The sequence below is a fragment of the Oncorhynchus masou genome, chromosome 15 (assembly GCF_036934945.1).
Source record: "Oncorhynchus masou masou isolate Uvic2021 chromosome 15, UVic_Omas_1.1, whole genome shotgun sequence".
NCBI lineage: Eukaryota > Metazoa > Chordata > Actinopteri > Salmoniformes > Salmonidae > Oncorhynchus > Oncorhynchus masou.
Genome location: NC_088226.1, coordinates 43,363,828 through 43,388,223, shown reverse-complemented (window position 1 = coordinate 43,388,223; position 24,396 = coordinate 43,363,828). Strand labels below are relative to the sequence as shown.

At 39.7% G+C, this 24,396-nt stretch overlaps 1 protein-coding gene across 2 annotated transcripts in view; it reads right to left on the bottom strand.

Moving 5' to 3' along the window:
- Nucleotides 1-21,337, bottom strand: part of LOC135556279 (BMP/retinoic acid-inducible neural-specific protein 3-like) — an 80,839-nt gene extending 59,502 nt beyond the window's left edge. The window contains exons 1-5 of one of the 2 annotated variants that reach the window (XM_064989352.1): nucleotides 20,882-21,337; nucleotides 6,669-6,711; nucleotides 6,385-6,449; nucleotides 5,581-5,652; nucleotides 5,301-5,381 (exon numbers count right to left, since the gene is read on the bottom strand). The gene's annotated coding sequence lies outside the window, so the exon portion shown is untranslated. The remainder of the gene's footprint in view (nucleotides 1-5,300; nucleotides 5,382-5,580; nucleotides 5,653-6,384; nucleotides 6,450-6,668; nucleotides 6,712-20,881) is intronic. The other variant, XM_064989353.1, reaches the window with a different exon arrangement.
- Nucleotides 21,338-24,396: the final 3,059 nt, after the last annotated feature.

The following is a 24,396-nucleotide window of genomic DNA, read 5'->3' as shown; positions in this document are numbered from 1 at the left end:
GGGTGCAGAGCGGGCAAATGCTTCTATAAATCTCAGTAAAGCACACATAGGCCTCTTCTGAAAATGAGAGACAGTGGCCGGGTACAAGCAGGCCCAAAAGGTCCCTCCTAAATAAAGAGCATTAGTTCTGCTGAGTGAATAGTCATATATATAAAAGTAAAAACTGGGCTAACAGCTATTTCCTTTTAGATACTTGATATGGTGGCAGGTTTGTGTGTGTGTGTATAAAATGAGATATCAATCATTAGGAACGCCTTCCTAATATTGAGATGCACCACCCAGCCCTTTTGCCCTCAGAACAGCCTCAATGTGTCAGGGCATGGACTCTACAAGGTGTCGAAAGCATTCCACAGGGATGCTGGCCCATGTTGACTCCAATACTTCCCACAGTTGTGTCAAATTGGCTGGAAGTCCTTTGGGTGGTTGACCATTCTTGATACACATGGGAAACTGTTGAGTTTGAAAAACCCAGCAGCATTGCAGTTCTTCACAAAAACCAGTGCGCCTGGCACCTACTACCATACCTCATTCAAAGGCACTTAGATATTTTGTATTGCCCAGTCACCCTCTGAATGGCACAAACAATAGATCTTCAATTATCTCAAGGCTTAAAAAAATCCTCCTTTAACCTGTCTCCTCCCCTTCATTTACAAGGATTGAAGTGGATTTAACAAGTGACATCAATAAGGGATCTTAACTTTCAACTGGTTTGACCTGGTCATTCTATGTCATGGAATGATTAATGTTTTGTGTACTCAGTGTGTGTGTGTGTGTGTGTGTGTGTGTGTGTGTGTGTGTGTGTGTGTGTGTATTCTACTGAAAGGTTTGAGGTAGAGCGCTTTTCCTTTCCACGTTGAAAAAACAACACCACCAAATTGATTTAAAACCCACATAAAAAGCCCACTTGAATAGGCAGTTATGGGATACATTAGATTTTTTTTAGAGGGTAGATCACCTTTAAAATTTGCAGATAGATTGTGGCTTCCATCAATGTAATTGTCTGCATAATTTCCAATCACCCATATATTTTGTAGGGAAATACAGTACCAGTCAAAAGTTTGGACACACCTACTCATTCAATGGTTTTAATTTATATTTACTATTGTCTACATTGTAGAATAATAGTGAAGACATCAAAACTATTAAATAACACCGTGGGAACCACACATGCAGAGATCTTCTACTATTAAGGCCTGATTCACACAGTCTCCTCTGAACAGTTGATGTTGAGATTTGTGAAGCATTTATTTGCAATATCTGAGGCTGGTAAATCTAATGAACTTATCCTCTGTAGCAGAGGTAACTCTGGGTCTTCCTTTCCTGTGGCGGTCCTCATGAGAGCCAGTTTCCTCATAGCGGTTTTGTGACTGCACTTGAAGACACTTCCAAAGTTCTTGACATTTTTCACATTGGAAAACATTCATTTCTTAAGGTAATGTTGGACTGTCGTTTCTCTTTGCTTAATTGCGCGGTTCTTGCCATAATATGGACTTGGTCTTTTACCAAATAGGGCTATCTTCTGTATACCAACACTACCTTGTCTCAACACAACTGATTGGCTCAAACGCATTAAGAAGGAAATGAATTCAACAAATTAAGCACACCTGTTAATTTAAATGCATTCCAGGTGGCTACCTCATGAAGCTGGTTGAGAGAATGCCAAGAGTGTGCAAAGCCGTCATCAAGGCAAAGGGTGAATACTTTGATGAATCTAAAATATATTTTGTTTTGTTTAACACTTTTTGGTTACTACACGATTCCATATGTGTTATTTAATTTTGATGTCTTCACTATTATTATACAAATGTGAAAAATAGTAAAATTAAAGAAAAACCATGAGTAAGTGTGTCCAAACTTTTGACTGGTACTGTATATTTTTAAATAAATGTTCCTTCATTATTTTTGCTTAACCCTACCACCTCTCACCTAATTGGAGTACACTAATAAACAACACTTAGGCTTCTATTTCGAGCTTATATATTTTACAGACACAGCATATTTTAAAATAATTATATTTTGTTTGTTTTCAGTCCCATCCTTCTGCTTCACACAACCCTTCCCATCGATCTCTGAACACCATCCAGTTTTGATTTATATTTACCATATATTTTTCAAGTGTGCTGGGATATTTCATAAAAGTTCTTAACATTTCTATTCTCATAGACTCATACATATTGTAAATTAAAGATCTTTGCTAAGAGTGTTATTATATTATTACAATCTATTGGTTGCAAGAATTTTGAATGATAATTTACATTGAAAAACCCTACATTTTGACTATAGCGTTGTTTTTTGAATCAGTTCATAAACCATGTGCCATGGAATCAGTACATAGAAAATGTATTTGTATGGCACCACTGCCATTTTTGGGGTCCTGAAATGAAACTGTTTTTTTACTTACTTTTTTAATTATCTCAATTTTCTTTAACCAATTCTGGTCTTTAACGCAGGGCCGACTGACAAGTTCCTTCCTTTCTCCCCCTTCCACTTGCCTCTTCCATTCGTGAGGTAATGTTGAATAGAGCAGACATTTCCAAATATTTTTATAGCTGCAATGTGTGACATAATTCCAACAGTCCTATTAATGATATTTGCAAAGATACCGTTTACACATTTTTTCAAACATTTTTTTTTAATCAATTAGTATATTTTAGTTTAACCGTAATATTTTTTGTAATATTTGTTCTGTTCTTTCTTGTGGATTAAACTGAAATTGCAACCAGAGAGAGAATAAAGTAGACGGCACGGGTCAAAATTTAGATTTATGACCCTGTGTCCATGATGACGTGTACATATCCAAATATGGGCCTCCGGCCAGGCCATCCTGTTCCTGTGGTCACGTGTTAGAAGGTGTGTTATTTTATATCTATATTGCATCCTTTGAAGTTGTCATGCTGATTGATGTCTAGGGACCTGGTTGAACTGGGGGGGTTCTGTGTTTGAACTTTTGAAAGTGTATGGCCCCCCACCCCCCAGTTTTATTGCCCTTATGGTTGCAATCTATGAAGCAGGAATGTGTGTGTGTGTGTGTGTGTGTTAGAAACAAGGTCCCTTGGCATTGTGTCCATTTCAAGCTTTCAACATCAATTAAACAGCCATCTAAATAATGTTTCTCAGCCTAGTTTCCTATTTAGTTCTCTTTATATGTACAGTGCCTTGCGAAAGTATTCGGCCCCCTTGAACTTTGCGACCTTTTGCCACATTTCAGGCTTCAAACATAAAGATATAAAACTGTATTTTTTTGTGAAGAATCAACAAGTGGGACACAATCATGAAGTGGAACGACATTTATTGGATATTTCAAACTTTTTTAACAAATCAAAAACTGAAAAATTGGGCGTGCAAAATTATTCAGCCCCTTTACTGTCAGTGCAGCAAACTCTCTCCAGAAGTTCAGTGAGGATCTCTGAATGATCCAATGTTGACCTAAATGACTAATGATGATAAATACAATCCACCTGTGTGTAATCAAGTCTCCGTACAAATGCACCTGCACTGTGATAGTCTCAGAGGTCCGTTAAAAGCGCAGAGAGCATCATGAAGAGCAAGGAACACACCAGGCAGGTCCGATACTGTTGTGAAGAAGTTTAAAGCCGGATTTGGATACAAAAAGATTTCCCAAGCTTTAAACATCCCAAGGAGCACTGTGCAAGCGATAATATTGAAATGGAAGGAGTATCAGACCACTGCAAATCTACCAAGACCTGGCCATCCCTCTAAACTTTCAGCTCATACAAGGAGAAGACTGATCAGAGATGCAGCCAAGAGGCCCATGATCACTCTGGATGAACTGCAGAGATCTACAGCTGAGGTGGGAGACTCTGTCCATAGGACAACAATCAGTCGTATATTGCACAAATCTGGCCTTTATGGAAGAGTGGCAAGAAGAAAGCCATTTCTTAAAGATATCCATAAAAAGTGTTGTTTAAAGTTTGCCACAAGCCACCTGGGAGACACACCAAACATGTGGAAGAAGGTGCTCTGGTCAGATGAAACCAAAATTGAACTTTTTGGCAACAATGCAAAACGTTATGTTTGGCGTAAAAGCAACACAGCTCATCACCCTGACCACACCATCCCCACTGTCAAACATGGTGGTGGCAGCATCATGGTTTGGGCCTGCTTTTCTTCAGCAGGGACAGGGAAGATGGTTAAAATTGATGGGAAGATGGTTGGACCCAAATACAGGACCATTCTGGAAGAAAACCTGATGGAGTCTGCAAAAGACCTGAGACTGGGACAGAGATTTTTCTTCCAACAAGACAATGATCCAAAACATAAAGCAAAATCTACAATGGAATGGTTCAAAAATAAACATATCCAGGTGTTAGAATGGCCAAGTCAAAGTCCAGACCTGAGTCCAATCGAGAATCTGTGGAAAGAACTGAAAACTGCTGTTCACAAATGCTCTCCATCCAACCTCACTGAGCTCGAGCTGTTTTGCAAGGAGGAATGGGAAAAAATTTCAGTCTCTCGATGTGCAAAACTGATAGAGACATACCCCAAGCGACTTACAGCTGTAATCACAGCAAAAGGTGGCGCTACAAGTATTAACTTAAGGGGGCTGAATAATTTTGCACGCCCATTTTTTCAGTTTTTGATTTGTTAAAAAAGTTTGAAATATCCAATAAATGTCATTCCACTTCATGATTGTGTCCCACTTGTTGTTGATTCTTCACAAAAAAATAAAGTTTTATATCTTTATGTTTGAAGCCTGAAATGTGGCAAAAGGTCGCAAAGTTCAAGGGGGCCGAATACTTTCTCAAGGCACTGTACATGCACAGCTTCCAGATGGCTCCAGCCTATGGATTTTCAGTGCATGTACACCTGGGGAGATTAGAACCCCAAAGAAAAGATCCCAAAGGTAATTTCAGATTCAGGTTTATCATGACAGCCTCTTTATGAAAGGCCTTTACTTATGGCTAAACAGCTTCTACACAGCTTATTAATTAATGCTGTGGGATAAAATTAGGTATTTCTAGGAGGGCTTAAACAAATCTACAGTGAAACAAACATGTACACTTTACACACATTTATTAACTTTTAAAAAGACCACAGTAACATGACAGAATTTGTGCAAATGCGACGAAATCTGCTAGTGGATATTAAATGTACAACAGTAGTATTCTGTAACAAGCAATACGTGTTAAATATGTGGCACAGGCAATCATGACAGCCTCTTTATGAAAGGCCTTTACTTATGGCTAAACAGTTTTCTACACATCTTATTAATTAATGATGTGGGCATACCGAGGATTTACATGCAGGACGGTTGATCTACACATGGAGGGAAAACTTACGGAGTTTTGATGGAGCGGGCAACCGTCTTTGCGATGGTGAATTCGAAACGGATAATGGTCAGGGCTAACCGGACCCTTTATCTGTAAGAAATAGTAAACATTTTGAATTATAACGTGTTAAAATGTATGTACTAAATATTTTGAATTAAATCACTGTTTTTAAAAATGTATCTCACACTTTAACGATAGGGGAAGCGATTATTTCATATTTTGGTTTAGGGGGTTATTAACTTTATGGAAAACAATATTCACACTATGTGGATTATAAACATGTACATACATAGAGAGCCAACACATCAAGATCTGACAGGGATGAGTGGTGATTCATAGTACAACAGGAGTCTTCTGTAACCTGCAATACGTGTTAAATATGTTTTATATACATCCACGACTGAATGGTTTCACAAACTCCCTTTAAAGGTTTTGTAAGAAAGTTGTAACAGGCCTCATTCAACAGTCTAGAGATGAACCTAGAGACACCAAAACATCAACGTTTAGAGCAGCTTGGAGATTATTACCCATGTCAGTGGGGAGCAAAGAATGGATTTACCCAACTCTGTACAAACCCCAACACGGGGTATGATGACTGACGCGTACGTCTAATGATTATTGTAGATGTTTACAACTGAGGGAGTTGACAGTATGTCAATGAGATGTATAAAGGCAAATTGACATAACGGACCTCAAAGACCAACAGCCTACTTTATAATATAGAATGCAGGGGTGTGTACTGAACATGTAACCATCATAAAACAAAATGGTCTACGGTCAAATGCATCTATAGTTTTTAATTAAGTGGTCGCTGCATTCATTTCGATTATTTCAACAAAGTCTAGATCAGTCCACAGGTTGCATATACATTTTTTAGTATCTCAATATTGTGTTATATGTTGGTAGGTCTAATAAACAAATATATTGTATACATTGATAATATTATTTAGTCAGAAATTCAAGCCGTTGATACAGTTGTGTACTCTATCGCCAGCCCTGCCGAACGTGCTCTATCTGAACTACATTAAGCTTTCATTATTTTGCATCAAATATTTATGGACCTTAAATTATTATAGAATAAACAATATCTCACCCTTTAATGACAGGAAAATGTCCTTTCCATCCATCACCACGGTCTGTCACGAAGAAATGTAATGTCTGAAAAAAACATGTATTATTTTATAGTCTTTCCTACAATGGTATGTTATAAAGTTTGTAATAATGTACAACTGTAGGCCTCCAATGTTTTTACATAAAAACACTAATGATGCATGTTTAAATTGTAGTACAATTTGGTAATTAATTGTAACATGTCTTTAAAAATGTTTGTACTATATATTTTGGAATTAAATCAATGGTTTTAAAACAGTATCTCACCCTTTAACGATGGGAAAATGTCCTTTCCAGCCATCACCCCGGTCTGTCACAAACAAAAAAAGACACGGAAAATCAGGGTGAGTGAGTGAGTGTGCGTGTGACGGAGCAGCAGGAGTGTGTGTGCGTTTCAAAAACAAAAGGGGGTGTGTGTGTGTGTGTGTTCAACAGGGCCCAACCATGTAGCGCCAGAATCGTTTGAAACAAAATGTTTGCACTATCATGCATACGGCATGACCAGATATCTGCCGACCCCGCCGGGGTTAAACATTGATATCTCTAATCAGCGCCCGGTGCCCCCCACCCCGGTTGTAGACTGAATGTCTCGACATCCCCTCATGTTGTTTGAATTCACCGCCAAATATACAGGGTGTTGCATACATGATATCTCCCGAAGAAATGGCACCACGGCCCTATAAACTCATTCCGTACTTTCGCTAGTTAGGGACAGAACGTGGAGCATATACTTTAACACTATGTTACCTTTGCTTGAGCGCAAACAAACAGGCCCGAATATTTAGCTGCCAGGACAGATTAAAAAAGAGATGTGAATAAGTGAATCCCTCCTAATGGATATTTCTGAAGGCTACTGGACATAAGTGATTGGGAAGCGATCAATTTTCGGCGTAAGTCCAAATAATCACATACCAAAGAATATTTATACATTAACCTCTTTGAACTCTAGGGGCAGAATTTCATTTTTGGATTAAAAACGTTCCCGTTTTAAACAAGATATTTTGTCACGAAAATATGCTCGACTATGCATATAATTGACAGCTTTGGAAAGAAAACACTCTGACGTTTCCAAAACTGCAAAGATATTATCTGTGAGTGCCACAGAACTGATGCTACAGGCGAAATCAAGATGAAACTTCAAACAGGAAATGAGCAAAATTTTTGAAGCTCTGTTTTCCAATGTCTCCTTATATGGCTGTGAATGCGCAAGGAGAGAGCCCACAATTTCTGCTGTTTCCCCAAGGTGTCTGCAGCATTGTGACGTATTTGTAGGCATATCATTGGAAGATTGGCCATAAGAGACCACATTTACCATATGTCCGCCCGGTGTCCTGCGTCGAAATTGGTGCGTAAACCTCAGCTGCAAGTATTTTTCCATTTAATTCAGAGAAGAAAGCAGACTTCCACGAATGATATATCAATGAAGAGATATGTGAAAAAACACCTTGAGGATTGATTCTAAACAACGTTTGCCATGTTTCAGTCGATATTATGGAGTTAATTTGGAAAAAAGTTTGGCGTTTTGGTGACTGAATTTTCGTTTTTTTTTTGGTAGCCAAAAGTGATGTACAAAACGGAGCGATTTCTACTACACAAAGAATCTTTCAGGAAAAACTGAACACTTGCCATCTAACTGAGAGTCTCCTCATTGAAAACATCCGAAGTTCTTTAAAGGTAAATGATTTTATTTGAATGCTTTTCTGGTTTTTGTGAAAATGTTGCCCGCTAAATGCACGCTAGCTATCAATACTCTTACACAAATGCTTGTTTTGCTATGGTTGAAAAGCATATTTTGAAAATCTGAGATGACAGTGTTGTTAAGAAAAGGCTAAGCTTGAGAGCGAGCATATTTATTTCATTTCATTTACGATTTTTATAAATAGTTAGCGTTACGTTATGCTAATGAGCTTGAGGCTATAACTGGATACAGATTTTGTTCGTAGCCAAACGTGAACAAAACGGAGCGATTTGTCCTACACAAAAAATATTTTTTGAAAAACTGAACATTTGCTATCTAACTGAGAGTCTCCTCATTGAAAACATCTGAAGTTCTTCAAAGGTAAATTATTTTATTTGAATGCTTTTCTTGTTTTTGTGAAAATGTTGCTGGCTGAATTCTAGGCTTATAGCTATTCTAGCTATCAATACTCTTACACAAATGCTTGTTTTGCTATGGTTGAAAAGCATATTTTGAAAATCTGAGATGAAAGTGTTGTTAACAAAAGTCTAAGCTTGAGAGCAAATATATTTATTTCATTTCATTTGCGATTTTCATGAATAGTTAACGTTGCGTTATGCTAATGAGCTTGAGGCTATAAATAGGATCCCGGATCCGGGATTGCTCGTCGCATGAAGTTAAAAAACGAAAAGTGTGCACTCTGAACAACTTGGTAAGACACCAGGCAGCAGTTCCAGGACAGATAACATAGTCTGTGAAGCCCTCCTAATGGATATTTCTGGAGGTGAGTAAGTGAAAAATATATTTTAAGTTTTGTTTGAATATTATCGTGATATTATTGTAATATTAAACACGAGTTATTTGTGTTTTAAACGGGGTACAATGAATTTTTTTTAGGTATGATGGACAACTGACACAACGGGTGACTTGGATGCATTAGGCACTCTGAACGACATCGGAGGAACCGATGAAACAGACAGTATTCTGCCTTTTTTGTTTGAAAGGTTTTCCAAACACTCCAAGAACAGAGAATTGAAACGTCCCGAGAACTCCCCTGGGAACCTCAACCCACTCGCTACACATTCCATGCCCCAACAACCAACGCACAACTGTGACCCAAGTGCATTACGCAGAATCAACCCGGCACAAGAAGGGCTACAGGGCTGAAAATGTACGGATTCAAGAACTGGCGCTCTATGGATATGGTATGAGACCATTATACATTTGTTATTAGTTATACGTCTTTTATTAGTTATACCTCTTCTGATAGAATATGTTAAAATAATGTCAATTAATGTTTTTCCAATCCAAAGTTAAATCTAGAATTGGCTTTCTATTTCGCAACAAAGCATCCTTCATTCATGCTGCCAAACATACCCTTGTAAAACTGACCATCCTACCGATCCTCGACTTTGGCGATGTCATTTACAAGATAGCCTCCAATACCCTACTCAATAAATTGGATGCAGTCTATGACAGTGCCATCCGTTTTGTCAGCAAAGCCCCATATACTAACCACCACTGCGACCTGTACGCTCTCATTGGTTGGCCCTCGCTTCATACTCGGCGCCAAACCCACTGGCTCCAGGTCATCTACAAGACCCTGCTATGTAAAGTCCCCCCTTATCTCAGCTCACTGGTCACCATAGCAGCTCCAGCAGGTATATATTTCTGGTCACCATAGCAGTACACGCTCCAGCAGGTACAGTGGGGCAAACAAGTATTTAGTCAGCCACCAATTGTGCAAGTTCTCCCACTTAAAAAGATGAGTGAGGCCTGTAATTATCATCATAGGTACACTTCAACTATGACAGACAAAATGAGAAAAAAAAATCTCAACATGCCTACCTGGTTAAATAAAGGTAAAAAAACAACAACAACAAAAAACTTCAGACCATTTTATTGTTAAACTACACGATAATATAACATTTTATTTTCTTGTAATTTAATATGTAATATAGTACTTTCATCATAATTTGGTTGTAATCCAGAGAAGAAAACATGAATCATCCGTGTACAATGACACTTTTGTTTTTAAGCCCTGGATTTCTAGGCCCTTGATATTATTGTTGGATCTGATTTTAGTAGATAACATTTTGATAATTAATAGACGTGCCAATAGTGGACAGCCTTCTTTTACTACTCTTGACAGTTTAATACTTTCTGAGAAGTAGCCATTATTTACTATTTTACACCGAGGGTTACAATCTTAATTGTGGCTATCCAGCTCGTAAGTGCTCAATTGGTTGCATATCACTGGGAGGCTGGGAGAAGAGTGGGCAAAAGCATCTATAAATCTCAGTAAAGCACACAGGCCTCTTCTGAAAAGAGAGCCAGTGGCCGGGTACAAGCAGGCCCAAAAGGTTCCTCCTAAATAAAAGCATTATTTCTGCTAAGTGAATAGCTGTAAAAATAACCGATGAAACTGGGCTAATAGGTATTCCCTTTACAATACTTGGTATGGTTGAGGGCGACAGACTTGGGCCACTGTATGTGTGTGTGGTTCGAATACCCTAGCCAACTAGGTATAGAATCTGACAATGTGTCCTTGAGCAATGCACTTAACCCTAGTTGCTCTGAATAAGAGAGTCCGCTAATTGACCAAAATGTCAAGTTGAAGTTGGAAGTTTAAATAGACTTAATTTGGAGTTATTAAAACTCGTTTTTCAACCACTCCCCAATTTTTTTGTTAACAAACTAGAGTTTTGGCAAGTCGGTTAGGACATCTACTCTGTGCATGACAAGTAATTTTTCCAACAATTGTTTACAGATAGATTATTTAACTAATTCACTGTATCACAATTCCAGTCTGTCAGAATTTGACAAACACGAAGTTGAATGTGCCTTTAAACAGTTTGTAAAATTCCAGAAAAGCTTCAGATAGGCTAATTGACATCATTTGAGTCGATTGGAGATCTACATGTGGATGCATTTCAAGGCCGACCTTCAAATGTAGTGCCTCTGCTTGACATCATGGGAAAATCAAAAGAAATCAGCCAAGACCTCATGGACCTCAGCCAAGACCTGGTTCATCCTTGGGAGCAATGTCCAAACGTCTGAAGGTACCATGTTCATTTGTTCAAACAATAGTACACAAATATATACACCATGGGACCACGCAGTCGTCATACCGCTCAGGAAGGAGACACGTTCGGTCTCCTAGAGAGGAACGTACTTTGGTGCGAAAAGTGCAAATCAATTCCAGAACAACAGCAAAGGACCTTGTGAAGATGCTGGAGGAAACAGATACAAAAGTATCTATATCCACAGTAAAATGAGTCCTATTTCGACAGAACCTGAAAGGCTGCTCAGCAAGGAAGAAGCCACTGCTCCAAAACCGCCATAAAAAAGCCAGACTACAGTTTGCAACTGCACATGGTGACAAAGATTGTTATTTTTGGAGAAATGTCCTCTGGTCTGATGAAACAAAAATAGAACTGTTTGGCCATCGTAGAACTGATATTGTAGAACTGATAACCATCGTTATGTTTGGAGGAAAAAGGGGGAGGCTGGCAACCATCCCAACCGTGAAGCACGGGGGTGGCAGCATCATGTTGTGAGGGTGCTTTGCTGCAGGAGGGACTGGTGTACTTCACAAAATAGTTGGCATCATGAGAAAAGACAGTTATGTGGATATATTGAAGCAACATCAAGATATCAGTCAGGAAGTTGAAGCTTTGTTGCAAATGGGTCTTCCAAACGGACATTGACCCCAAGCATACTTTCAAAGTTGTGGCAAAATGGCTTAAAGGACAACACAGTCAAGGTATTGGAGTGGCCATCACAAAGCCCTGACCTCAATCCCATAGAAAATGTGTAGGCAGAACTTAAAAAGCATGTGCGAGCAAGGAGGCCTTAAAACCTGACTCAGTTACATCAGCTCTGTCAGGAAGAATGGGCCAAAAGTCGCCCAACTTATTGTGGAAAGGTTGTGGAAGGCTACCATAAATGTTTGACCCAAGTTAAACAATTTAAAAGGCAATGCTATGAAATACTAATTGAGTGCATGTAAACTTCTGACCCACTGGGAATGTGATGAAAGAAATAAAAGCTGAAATAAATCATTCTCTCTACTCTTATCCTGACATTTCACATTCTTTAAATAAAGTAGTGATCCTAACTGACCTAAAACAGGGATTTTTTACTTAGATTAAATGTCAGGAATTGTGAAAAACTGAGTTTAAATGTAGTTGGCTAAGGTGTATATAAACTGTAAATGTAAAATGAGAAGGTCAGAGAGGGAGAATAACATATTTGGGGATTGACCAGTAACGTCAGCATTTACAAGAACACATGCTACCTGTCTTTTTCACCCGTTTCTAATATAATTTTGTTTGTGTTATTGAGGCAAGGTTTGTGACTGTACATGTCCCATCATTGCCTGGAATCATATATCTTTTCAATTACCAAGCATTCTTGGAGGCGTCTTTGTTTTAATGCCCTAATCAGTCAATCGCTCTGTGCCCTGCTCTCCTCTCTTCTTTCCTACCTTCTCTCCCCACTTCACATTTTCTCTATCTTTCCCATTGTCTTCCTTTCTCTCTGTTGTCCTCTCTCTCCGTCAGGCTCGGATACGAGTTAGGGCCGCTACACCACTGATCCACCAGTTAGCTCATTATAATAAAATAATGGGCCGTGGGTATACACCACAAAGCCAAGGGTTGGGGAGTAACCGATTTATATGTAAACTGTAACCCTTTTCCAGCAAAAATATTGTACTCAGATTACAGATTACTTTCAAATAAAATGATTACTTCTAGGATTACTTTTAAATTCAGAAACAATGTTTATGAAAAAACTGTCACATCATTGTTTTCTCAATGACATTCAAATCAGCATTGAAAAAGGCGTAGGTTTACGTTTTTTCTACCAGAGAGAGTCTGACCACATGTCAAAGACGACTGAAATCAAATGTGTTTGATGAATGGCAGGAAAAGAGCAGGATAGGTTTTTGTAGGCTACAGTACAAGCTACTGTATATATTCCAACTGTGTGACCGCTGTCGACATCCAAAGATTATCCAACTTGAATAAACGCTTGGACGTAAGGACGACAGCAGTGGTGTAGTCAACAAGTGATACAGATATCACTTATTATTGTTGTCTAAATCAAATAAAATTGTATTGGTCACATACACATATTTAACTGATTTTATTGCAGGTGTAGTGACATGCTTGTGTTCCTAGCTGCAACAGTGCAGTAGTATCTAAAAAAACAATTCACAACAAATACACACACATCAAAAGTAAAATAATTGAATTAAGAAATATATCAATATTAGATCGAGCAATGTCGGAGTGGCATTGAATAAATACAGTGGAATAGAATACGGTATATACATATGAGATGAGTAATGCAGTATGCAAACATTATTAAAAAATGACTAATGTTCCATTATTATAGTGGCAAGTGATTCCAAGTCTATGTATATAGGACAGCAGCCTCTAAGGTGCATGATTGCGTAACAGGGTGGAAGCCGGCTAGTGATGGTTATTTAACAGTCTGATGGCCTTAAGATAACTGTTTTTCAGTCTCTCGGTCCCAGCTTTGATGCACCTGTACTGACCTCACCTTCTGGATGACAGGAGGGTGAACGGGCCGTGGCTTAGATTGTTATTGTCCTTGGATGATCTTTTTGGCATTCCTGTGACATTGGGTGCTGTAGTTGTCCTGGAGGTCAGGTGTGCTCCCTCTGCTGTTTCCTGAAGTCCACAATCAGATTGATCTACATAGCGCATTGATGTGAATCACACTGCTGCTCTCTCATTTGGCTATTTTGGCTTTATGGATTGTGGCTGTTGTGGATGGCTGTTCACAAATGTTTATGTGTATTTTAATCCTATATATATGGTTGAATTTAAAGAAGTTTAAGCTGCCTATCAATCATTTTTTCAACCAGTGGACAGTCAGTGAAAAATGAGCTTTTGCAACAGCTGCATAGTGCGGATTCATGCCTATGGAATAAAAGTTTGAGGACGTTCCTCCCATCTAAACTCATCCGTTGTATTGTGCTCCATACTGTCAAAAGCAAGTTTAATTTAAGAAGAGCATGAGTAGGGCTTTTAGTGCTCAATCTAATTTGTGCTGATAAAAAAGTGTTTCAATAGGCCAAACGGACACATGTTCAAACTCGCCCACTTTGATAGACTTCAACAGCTGCAAATTATTGAAATATCAAAGTGTCACCAACAAAAACGCAAACAATATGCCTTTAACAAATGCAGCACATGGCATACATTCTGCACATGCAAATAGCACTTTTCGGAAGGGCTCAAAGCATGACATTCTATGAGAGCAGCATTTATTTTTCATCTTGCAGCAATGAGGCTAATCAGTCCTCTATGACAGAATAAACAACAGAGTAGGCTAATAAATCCTTCGTTTTTGGGATATGCTCATGTAAAATAATTTGTCTGATCGATATTTCCAAATTATATTCTTGAAGATCAATGGCTATTCAATTAAATGGAATGACTGACAATCTGACAGATTTAGTAGTAGAAAACAAATGGGTTTGAAGAAGCATATACATAACCAACCCATAAAGTAAAATGCAAATCCATTTATGGCCAGCTATGCATTGATTTATCCTGCAATAGATATTATTGAATTGGTAATATAAATGTGCCTTTTGATGCCTCTTAAGAGAAATCAAAAAAATAAATCAGACTATGTTACTGAGTTTGGTTAATCCAAATGTTACGTTACTGATTACAGTTAGTAACTGTAACAGATTATATTTAGAAAGTAACCTACCCAACCCTGACAAAACCCCATGTTCTTGCCAAAACCTGCCTGCCTGCTGCCTGTTTGTCCACTGTTTCTTCCTGTATCTCTCTCTCTCTTTAAGTCTCTTTGATTCTCTCTTCCTTCTCCTGTTTCCATCTTCTCTTTTTTATCTCCACTGTGGATATTTGATGTGATAAAATTGATTCAGCAGTGTTTCACGTGTGATTCATTAATTAATTTGTGTGCTTGTTAGCAGCAGGCCTTAAAGAAATCAAATCAAATGTATTTACAGTATATAGTATATAGTATACATCAGCTGATATATCAAAGTGCTGTACAGAAAAGAAGATGTGGGTTCTTTAAGGAAGACACACCCTTGAAGCATCACACGGTCATTTGAACACGGTGCCAACTCACATGTCTCATCTGATCTATGAAAATATCTCAGGAGCAGATGAACAGACCATTGAGAAATCCGCATCAGTTATTGATGTCTTGTTTGTGTGTGTGTGTGTGCGTGCGCGTGTCTGTGCAAATCTGTGTACGGGTTTGTGGGATTACGTGTGTGTGAGCTTTATTATGCTCTCTCCAATCTGCATTGTTCTATTATAGGCCTCTAAATAGCGAGGAGACAGTCAGACTAGTCTACAGTGGCTTGCGAAAGTATTCACCCCCTTGGCATTTTTCCAATTTTGTTGCCTTACAACCTGGAATTAAAATGTATTTTTTTGGGGGGGGGGGTTGAATAATTTGATTTGCACAACATGCCTACCACTTTGAAGATGCAAAATATTGTTTTATTGTGAAACAAACAAGAAATAGGCCAAAAACTGAACTTAAGGGTGCATAACTATTCACCCCCCCACCCAAGTCAATATTTTGTAGAGCAACCTTTTGCAGCAATTACAGCTGCAAGTTTCATGAGGTATGTCTCTATAAGCTTGGAACATCTAGTCACTGAGATTTTTGCCCATTCTTCAAGGCAAAATTTCTCCAGCTCCTTCAAGTTGGATAGGTTCCTGATGGTATACAGCAATCTGTAAGTCATACCACAGATTCTTACTTGGATTGAGGTCTGGGCTTTGACGAGGCCATTCCAAGACATTTAAATGTTTCCCCTTGAACCACTCGAGTGTTGCTTTAGCAGTATGCTTAGGGTCATTTTCCTGCTGGAAGGTGAACCTCCATCCCAGTCTCAAATCTCTGGAAGACTTCAACAGGTTTCCCTTAAGAATATCCCTGTATATCATCCATCATTCCTTCAATTCTGACCAGTTTCCCAGGCCCTGCCAATGAAAAACATCCCCACGGCAAGATGCTACCACAACCATGCTTCACTGTAGGGATGGTATTCTCGGGGTGATGAGAGGTGTTGGGTTTACACCAGACATAGTGTATTCCTTGATGGCCAAAAAGCTCAATTTTTGTCTGACCTGAGTACCTTCTTTTATATGTTTGGGCAGTCTCCCACATGCCTTTTGTAGAACACCAAATGTGTTTGCTTTTTTTTCTTTAAGCAATGGCTTTTTTTCTGGCCACTCTTCCATAAAGCCCAGCTCTGTGGAGTGTACGGTTTAAAGTAGTCCTATGGACAGATATGCCCTTCTCCGCTGTAGAGCTTTGCAGCTCCTTCAGTGTTAGATATAAATACCCTCCTTGCCTGGTCCGTGAGTTTTGGTGAGCGGCTCTCTCTTGGCAGGTTTGTTGTGGTGCCATATTCTTTACATTTTTTCAGATATTGTTTTATAACCCAACTATTTTATTTAACTAGGCAAGTCAGTTAAGACCAAATTCTTATTTACAATGACGGCCTACCCCGGCCAATGACGCTGGGCCAATTGTGTGCTGCCCTATGGGACTCCCAATCACGGCCGGATATGATGCAGTCTGGATTTTAGTACCCCGATCTGTACTTCTCCACAACTTTGTCCCTGACCTGTTTGAGAGCTGCTTGGTCTTCATGGTGCTGCTTGCTTGGTGGTGCCCCTTGCTTAGTGGTGTTGCAGACTCTGGGGCCTTTCAGAACAGGTGTATATATACTGAGATCACGGGACACTTAAATAATGTCCACCTGTGTGCAATCTAACTAATTATGTGACTTTGGAAGGTAAACCAGATCTTATTTTTGGGCTTCATAGGAAATGGGGTGAATACAGTTGAAGAAGTCGGAAGTTAACATACACTTAGGTTGGAGTCATTAAAACTTGTTTTTCAACCACTCCACAAATTTCTTGTTAACACACTATAGTTTTGGCAACTCAGTTAGGACATCGACTGTGTGTATGACTAGTAATTTTTCCAATAATTGTTTAGACAGATTATTTCACTTATAATTCATTGAATCACAATTCCAGTGGGTCAGAAGTTTACATACACTAAATTGGCTGTACATTTAAACAGCTTGGAAAATTCCAGAAAATGATGTCATGGCTTTAGAAGCTTGTAGTAGGCTAATTGACAACATTTGAGTCAATTGGAGGTGTACCTGTGGATGTATTTCAAAGCCTACCTTCACACCCAGTGCTTCTTTGCTTGAAATCATGGGAAAATCAAAGGAAATCAGCCAAGACCTCAGAAAAAACATTGTAGCCCTCCACAAGCCTGGTTCATCCTTGAGAGCAATTTCCAAACCCTTGAAGGTACCACGTTCATTTGTACAAACAATAGTGCGCAAGTATAAACACCATGGGACCACACAGCTGTCATACCGCTCAGGAAGGAATGTGTTCTGTCTCCTAGAGATGAAAGCCAGACTACGTGTTTGCAACTCACATGGGGGACAAAAATCTTACTTTTGGGAGATATGTCCTCTGGTCTGATGAAACAAAAACAGAACTGTTTGGCCATAATGACCATCGTTATGTTTGGAGGAAAAAAGGGGGAGGCTTGCAAGCCAAACAACACCATCCCAACCGTGAAGCACGGGAGTGTCAGCATCATGTTGTGGGGAGTGCTTTGTTGCAGGAGGGACTGGTGCACTACACAAAATAGATGGCATCATGAAGTGGGAAAATTATGTGAATATTTTGAAGCAACATCTCAAAACATCAGTCAGGAAGTTAAAGCTTGGTTGCAATGGGTCTTCCATATGAACAATGACCCCAAGCATACTTCCAAAGTTGTGGCAAAATAGCTTAAGGACAACAAAGTCAAGGTATTGGAGTGGTCATCAAAGCCCTGACCTCAACCCTATAGAACATTTGTGTGCAGAACTTAAAAAGCATGTGCAAGCAATGAGGCCTACAAACCTGACTCAGTTACACCAGCTCTGTCAGGAGGAATGGGCCAAATTTTACCTAACTTATTGTGGAAAGCTTGTGGAAGGCTACCCGAAACGTTTGACCCAAGGTAAACAATTTAAAGGCAATGCTACCAAATACTAATTGAGTGTATGTAAACTTCTGACCCACAGGGAATGTGATGAAAGATATAAAAGCTGAAATAAATCACTCTACTATCATCCTGACAATTCACGTCCTTAAAATAAAGTGGTTATCCTAACTGACCTAAGACAGGGAATTTTTACTATAATTAAATGTCAAGAATTGAGAAAAACTGAGTTTAAATGTATTTGGCTAAGGTGTATGTAAACTTCCGACTTCAACTGTACATCCACTTCAAATGTTGATATTTGGTTGTGTTGGCAACCAAACACAAATCAATATCACTAAATATCATTACATTTGAGATGAACCAGAGGTTGAATTGAAACAATAGCTGTTGATTTTGCTAATGCTATACTGAACAAAAACATAAATTAAAAACATGAACATGCAACAATTTAAAAGATTTTTACTTAGTTACAGTTCATATAAGGAAATCAGCCAATTTAATTAAATTCAGGAGGCCCTGATCTATGGATTGCACATGGCTGTGCAGGGGTGCAGCCATAGGTGAGCCTGTGAGGTTATAGGCTCAACCACTTGGGAACCAGGCCCAACCACTAGGAAGCCAGGCCCAGCCAATCAGAATGAGTTTTTCCGCACAAAAGGGCTTTATTACAGACAGAAATACTCCCCAGCACCCTCCCTCAGATGATCCCCCACGTGAAGAAGCTGGATGTTGAGGTCCTGGGCTGGTGTGGTTACACCACATGCACGCACTACTCTTCTGTTTTTTTTTCTCATTTCACTTCACCAATTTGGACTATTTTGAGTATGTCCATTACATGAAATCCCACCCAAAACAATACATTTAAATTACAGGTTGTAATGCAACAAAATAAGAAAAACGCCAAGGGGGATGAATACTTTTGCAAGGCACTGTATATAATGTTGACGGGGTACAGCTGAGCCACCAAGCTCTCTCACTATACACCACAGGACATGAATGCAGCATTCAGCTCTTAAGTCTGGCCGTGGCAATGGACTCACTCTTTATACAGTCTCTGGAGATAAATTACCCCATGGCCTCCACAAAGGAACAAGAGATTGAACCCTTTATGGAGCTGGGCCTGCACCAATTCTATGGAGAAGTTACATGAACACATATTCATACGCAGTCACACACACAAACACTTTAACGTGGTACGTCCTGAAGATGGTTCATAGAGCCCATTCCCTTGCAGGTCACATACTGTACATACAGAGGCTTTAGCACTCAGTGCTAAAAATCATCCAATGATTTGACTCTGGGGCTCTCTGAGCTAACAGCTAATGTGAGAGACTCATAGACTATGACAGTACTGACTCCCTCCAATTGTAGTGATAAACCAAAGCTGACATAAGTTCACCCAATGGAGCCTTAACCAGAGACATCACTACATCTCCATCATATAGATCTATCGCTACAATATCTTCAGATATGACTCCTGTATTAACCAAGTTCACTCATCACTTTCATAGACTCTCCATAGGCAAAGATACACCATTTAATTTCTTTGAAACAAGATTCGTCGACCATTGTCTGTTTGACAACTGCCAGATGAGTGAATGTCTATTATTTTGGTATATTTACCAAACATTGATTTATGTTACGTCAAGTCAGGATTAGCGCAAGATGGATATGCAATAGTATAATGTATTTGGTATGCAGTATTTAGTATAATTATTTGAAAGGGATCAAATTGACTATATAAACCATTTCAATACATCGAAATACTCTAAATCCACAATGACCACAATATCCCCTATTCAAGAGCAGCACAAATGTATAATGTTATGTCATTGTGTTTTACTGGGTTCATTCAATTTATCAATGCCAAGTTATTATATTTTGATTTAGGAGCTACATTTACAGTGGTGTTTGTGGATTGAGGGTGCTTGGCTTTCATGACATTCTTTCCCTGCTTTCAAAGCCATGGGAATCAATGCAGGTTTTGAAAAGCTTGAGGGTGAAGTGTATAATTATGAAATCAGAGGGAAAATTGTTTGTGGATGTCTGGAAGCTGCTGGTTCTGCCTGACTGACTGGCTAGCACTTGGTAGACTTGCTCACCCCACATCAGTGTTAGAGATCTGATCCCCAGCTCTGCTTTGCTCTGCTCTGCAGACAAGCCAATACACCCTCAGGGATATAGACTTGGTGCCAAGGAGGGAGAGAAAAAAGAGAAGGTGGTGGTGGTGGTGGTGGGGGGGTGAATCAGTGTGCATGCATGTAAAGGTGCATACCAATGTTGTGTATGTCAGCGTGTGCGCAAGGAGACAGAGAGTGTGTGAGTAGAACCATCTCTAGCCACCTCCTTATGTCAGTGACTGACAAGGTAAAAAAAAACTTTTGAAATGGCACGTTGTGTATTCTGCTATGCTATCTCTCAACGGTAAGTTTCTTTTTATGAATGCTTTAGTGGGTGGCCAACTATTGCCACCCGGGCCCTAAGTGCAGCACGTAGTCTGGCTATAGGCAGAGGTGGCACTGTTTGTGTGTGTGTGTGTGTGTAAGAGAGGGGACATCATGCTATTTTCAAGGTTTGGCTCCCTCTGAAATTCAGTTATAGGTCTAACCAATCTGTCCCTACATTGCGTGACAGTGTTCATGCAATTTTAGGAAAATGCAAACCATTACGTAACAAAAAACTAAGCTCTTTCCAGGCTTACTAACAATAGGTCTTATGAAAGATGCATATGTCAACTCACCGCGATTCAGAACAGCAGACAAAGTTAAACTCAGCGTCTCCCATTATCTTGCTGAATCAGCGGATATGCCCATAGAACTGCCAAAACGTTCATCGGTGTGAGTGAGTTATGAATTGGACGAGACCCACAAAACTCCACAACATCCGATGAACAATAGAAGGAAAACGATTCGACAAGTCGGGCTGCGCTGCGCCTTAGCAATCCTTCCTATCGCTCCGGCCCACTGAGGAAGTTCGGTAGAAAAAAGCTTTTCATAGAGGTACGATTATCCGGGAATACTTTAACCTTCCTGGAAGCAGAGTTTTTGACCTTTCCGGGGATAATTACTAAATTAAAGTATCCACGGAGAGAGCGGGCGCAATTCCGCTTGGTGGGGGAATGCGTGCGCGCCTTGGGTTAGAAACACCAGTGGGCGACTGGCAGGAAGGCAACTACGGAGGAATGCAGGTGGGTATTGCTTCACCGGATGTTTAAGTATCTCTGGCCAGTGGTTAAATATTATTTTAATAAAGTCCACGCCAGCACCGGGCTCTGCTTGACCCGCCTACTCCGCAGCGCTGTCAGAGAAAGGGAGAGCCAAATTTCAATAGGTGAAACAGCAGACACGGTCTTTTTTAGCTCTCCTCTCTCCCTTTTTCCCCCTTTCTCACCCAGTCACATGTTTAAAACACAAGTAACCCTCTGTAATAGCTACGAAAGGAGGATATACTTATGACCGTCACCGTTGACGTGGCGCGAATGGTAACAAGCACGTTGGAGACAGCGGCTCCCTTATCACAGTGAAATAGCCTACAGCTATGGATTCCTAGATTTATTGTCTGAGGATATTTAAGTCTTTATTTTCTCATTACGTTTTAAATCTATTATTCATTTTACTGATGTGATCTCTTTCAGGAAGGGCAGATGAATAGGCAACATTTGATGAATAAGCGAATGTATCTCACCAAAATAAATACCTGTAGGCTAAAGCACACTGTCTGTGAGCCAGCCATTAGTTTAGTCTTCATACCTGTCTTAGTGTCATACTTAGCTCTATCTGTCTGAGCAGGGGATGGGAGCTGAGGACGGTTCAGTGACTGCTTCTCTTCTCCCTTGTCTTCAGTCCCCATATGTCTGTGCATAAGCCATGCATCACAGCACTGCAAAGGCAGCTAACAGCACCAAATGAGACTCCAGACAACGAATGAATGCTGGCATTTAACAGTGAATGTGAAGGAATACATCAACACACATGCATCAGCATTTCAGTTAGAAGTGATCATATGCAACTGCATCTTCTCTAAATTAAGGTTCTAACCTAAGCTTAGAGACCTGAGTTTAAGAACCTAAACTCATCTGCATCCTATCCCTTGGTCCATATATATTATTTCCTTTGTGTGCAATAGTATGCCAACTACAATCAACATGAACCTTGTTGGAATAATTAACATACCAACGTTCAGTTGGTAGAGCAAGGTGCTTGCACCGCCAGGGTTGTGGGTTCGATTCCCAGGGCCACCCAAATGTAATATGTATGCAAGCATGACTAAGTCGTTTTGGATAAAAGCGTCTGCTAAATGGCTTACATTATTATAATAAGGTCTCCATCTCCACCCAATATGGTCAGCTTTGTGGTGTCTTCAATTGAAGACAGAAAGCAAGTGTGTTTGTAGTGTATTGGAACAAGTAGACCTTTCCTTAGTTATATGGTATGGGAGCTGTCCATGGTGCTGAACTGCCTCTAAATAATGAGTAACTCCAATGACTACAGTGACTTGGAGACTCCATCTTGACTTCCATCAACCTCAATGAAAAACTCTTCAACTTGCCATCATTTCCATTAGGCTCTATTTGTGTTGTTTCCCCAGTGTGGGAGCTGTTCCTCAGTGCTATAACATGTGAGCTGTTCACGGTGAGGAAAAACATATTTAAAAACCTCAACGAATAACTGTTCAACTTTGGATCATTTCCATAGGGGTTTCTGTAGTAGACTTCATCAGGGGTATAGTTGCTTATCAAGAATACTCTGACATAAAGCACTCTTTACTCTGATTATTTGTGGAACAGGGGAACCCAAGAGCAGACTCAGACGAGGGGACTGGGATGAAGTAACCAAGGTATTTTTTGAAACACAGGGGGCAGATGGAGTACAGGCCAGGGGAAGCTTGAGTGGGTTTCAGGAAACCATGTGAGGATGTGGAGGCTGGAGCGAGAGGGGTTGGGACAGGGTAAGCAGGTCCGGAGAGGAATCCAAGTGAGTAGTAGTGGGGAATCCAGGACAGATAGGAGGATAACAGGATCTAATAGCAACAAACGGCTAGAAGCTTAGAATGACGGAGCAGAAATTACAATCTGGCAGTGTGGAAGTGGCAGGACTGAGTATTTGTAGAGGTCTTGATTATGGAACAAGTTGAAGTCGGTGGGGATCTGCTCTGACTCCCGGACACCTGTCTCCGCCCACACAATCACACACACACACACAGAGAGGGAGAGAGTACTGGGGGAGTGGCGGCAGGTCAAGAAGACACTGGATGAGCAGTAGAGGGCGTTGCAGGAGCAGATGTGACATAATTGGCACTCATCTGTTTGCTCCATTATCTGTTTCTTTGGCAATAGCTTCTCTTTCTGGGGCCCCCAGAAAACACAATACAAATCAATGAAACACACATGCTGTAGGCATACACAGAAGTATCCCCAGATTATGATTATTGTAATGTTTACACTATTAATATGGTATACTATTGTAGTCGGAATATGATTTCCGGTGTTCTATTTGGGATACACACAAATAAGTGCACTCATTTGTTTATGGGTTGATCGTCACTAGACTAAATATTGAATGTTATGGACTGTTCTCATATCTGTTATAGTGACTGACTCCAGACTGGATTTTGATTTTATTAGGATGCCCAAGGACTGAGGACACTTTATGTTATTTTATTCTGTGACACTCTGTGATACTGTAACAGATGATTTTGCGACATCATACATGCCTCTCAGCTGGTGTTTACAGAATATAAGAGCCTGCTTAGAGAAGGCAAATTATAATTTTCTATGCTTCTATGCTGGAGGTTGTCTCCCTGTTGCAACTTGTAATTAAATAACAAAATTATTTTGACTTATTTTATCAACCTGGAAATTAACTCATCAATCAGGACCGGCCCTAGCCAGAACCCCCTGTGTAGAACCTCGTTATTGTTATTTTATTATACTTTATTATACTTTATATTTACTCTATTTTCACATTTTAGTAAATATCTTCTTAGCTCTATTTCTTAAACTGCATTGTTGGTTAAGGCCTTGTATTCGGGGCGCATGTGACAAGTAAAATTTGATTTCCATTCCCACAATATAGGTCCAGGCCTACACACCACTACACACCTTGGCCGATGGGTGTTGTTTAGTTATTACATGGTTTGTATAGGGTTACTAACAGGTCCGTGCCAGACCTTTCAAGGATGCAGCCTCCTATTCCCCAGCTTAAAAATATCTCCAAATTCATAACATATCAAATGCCTCTGTAGTGAAAATGTTAA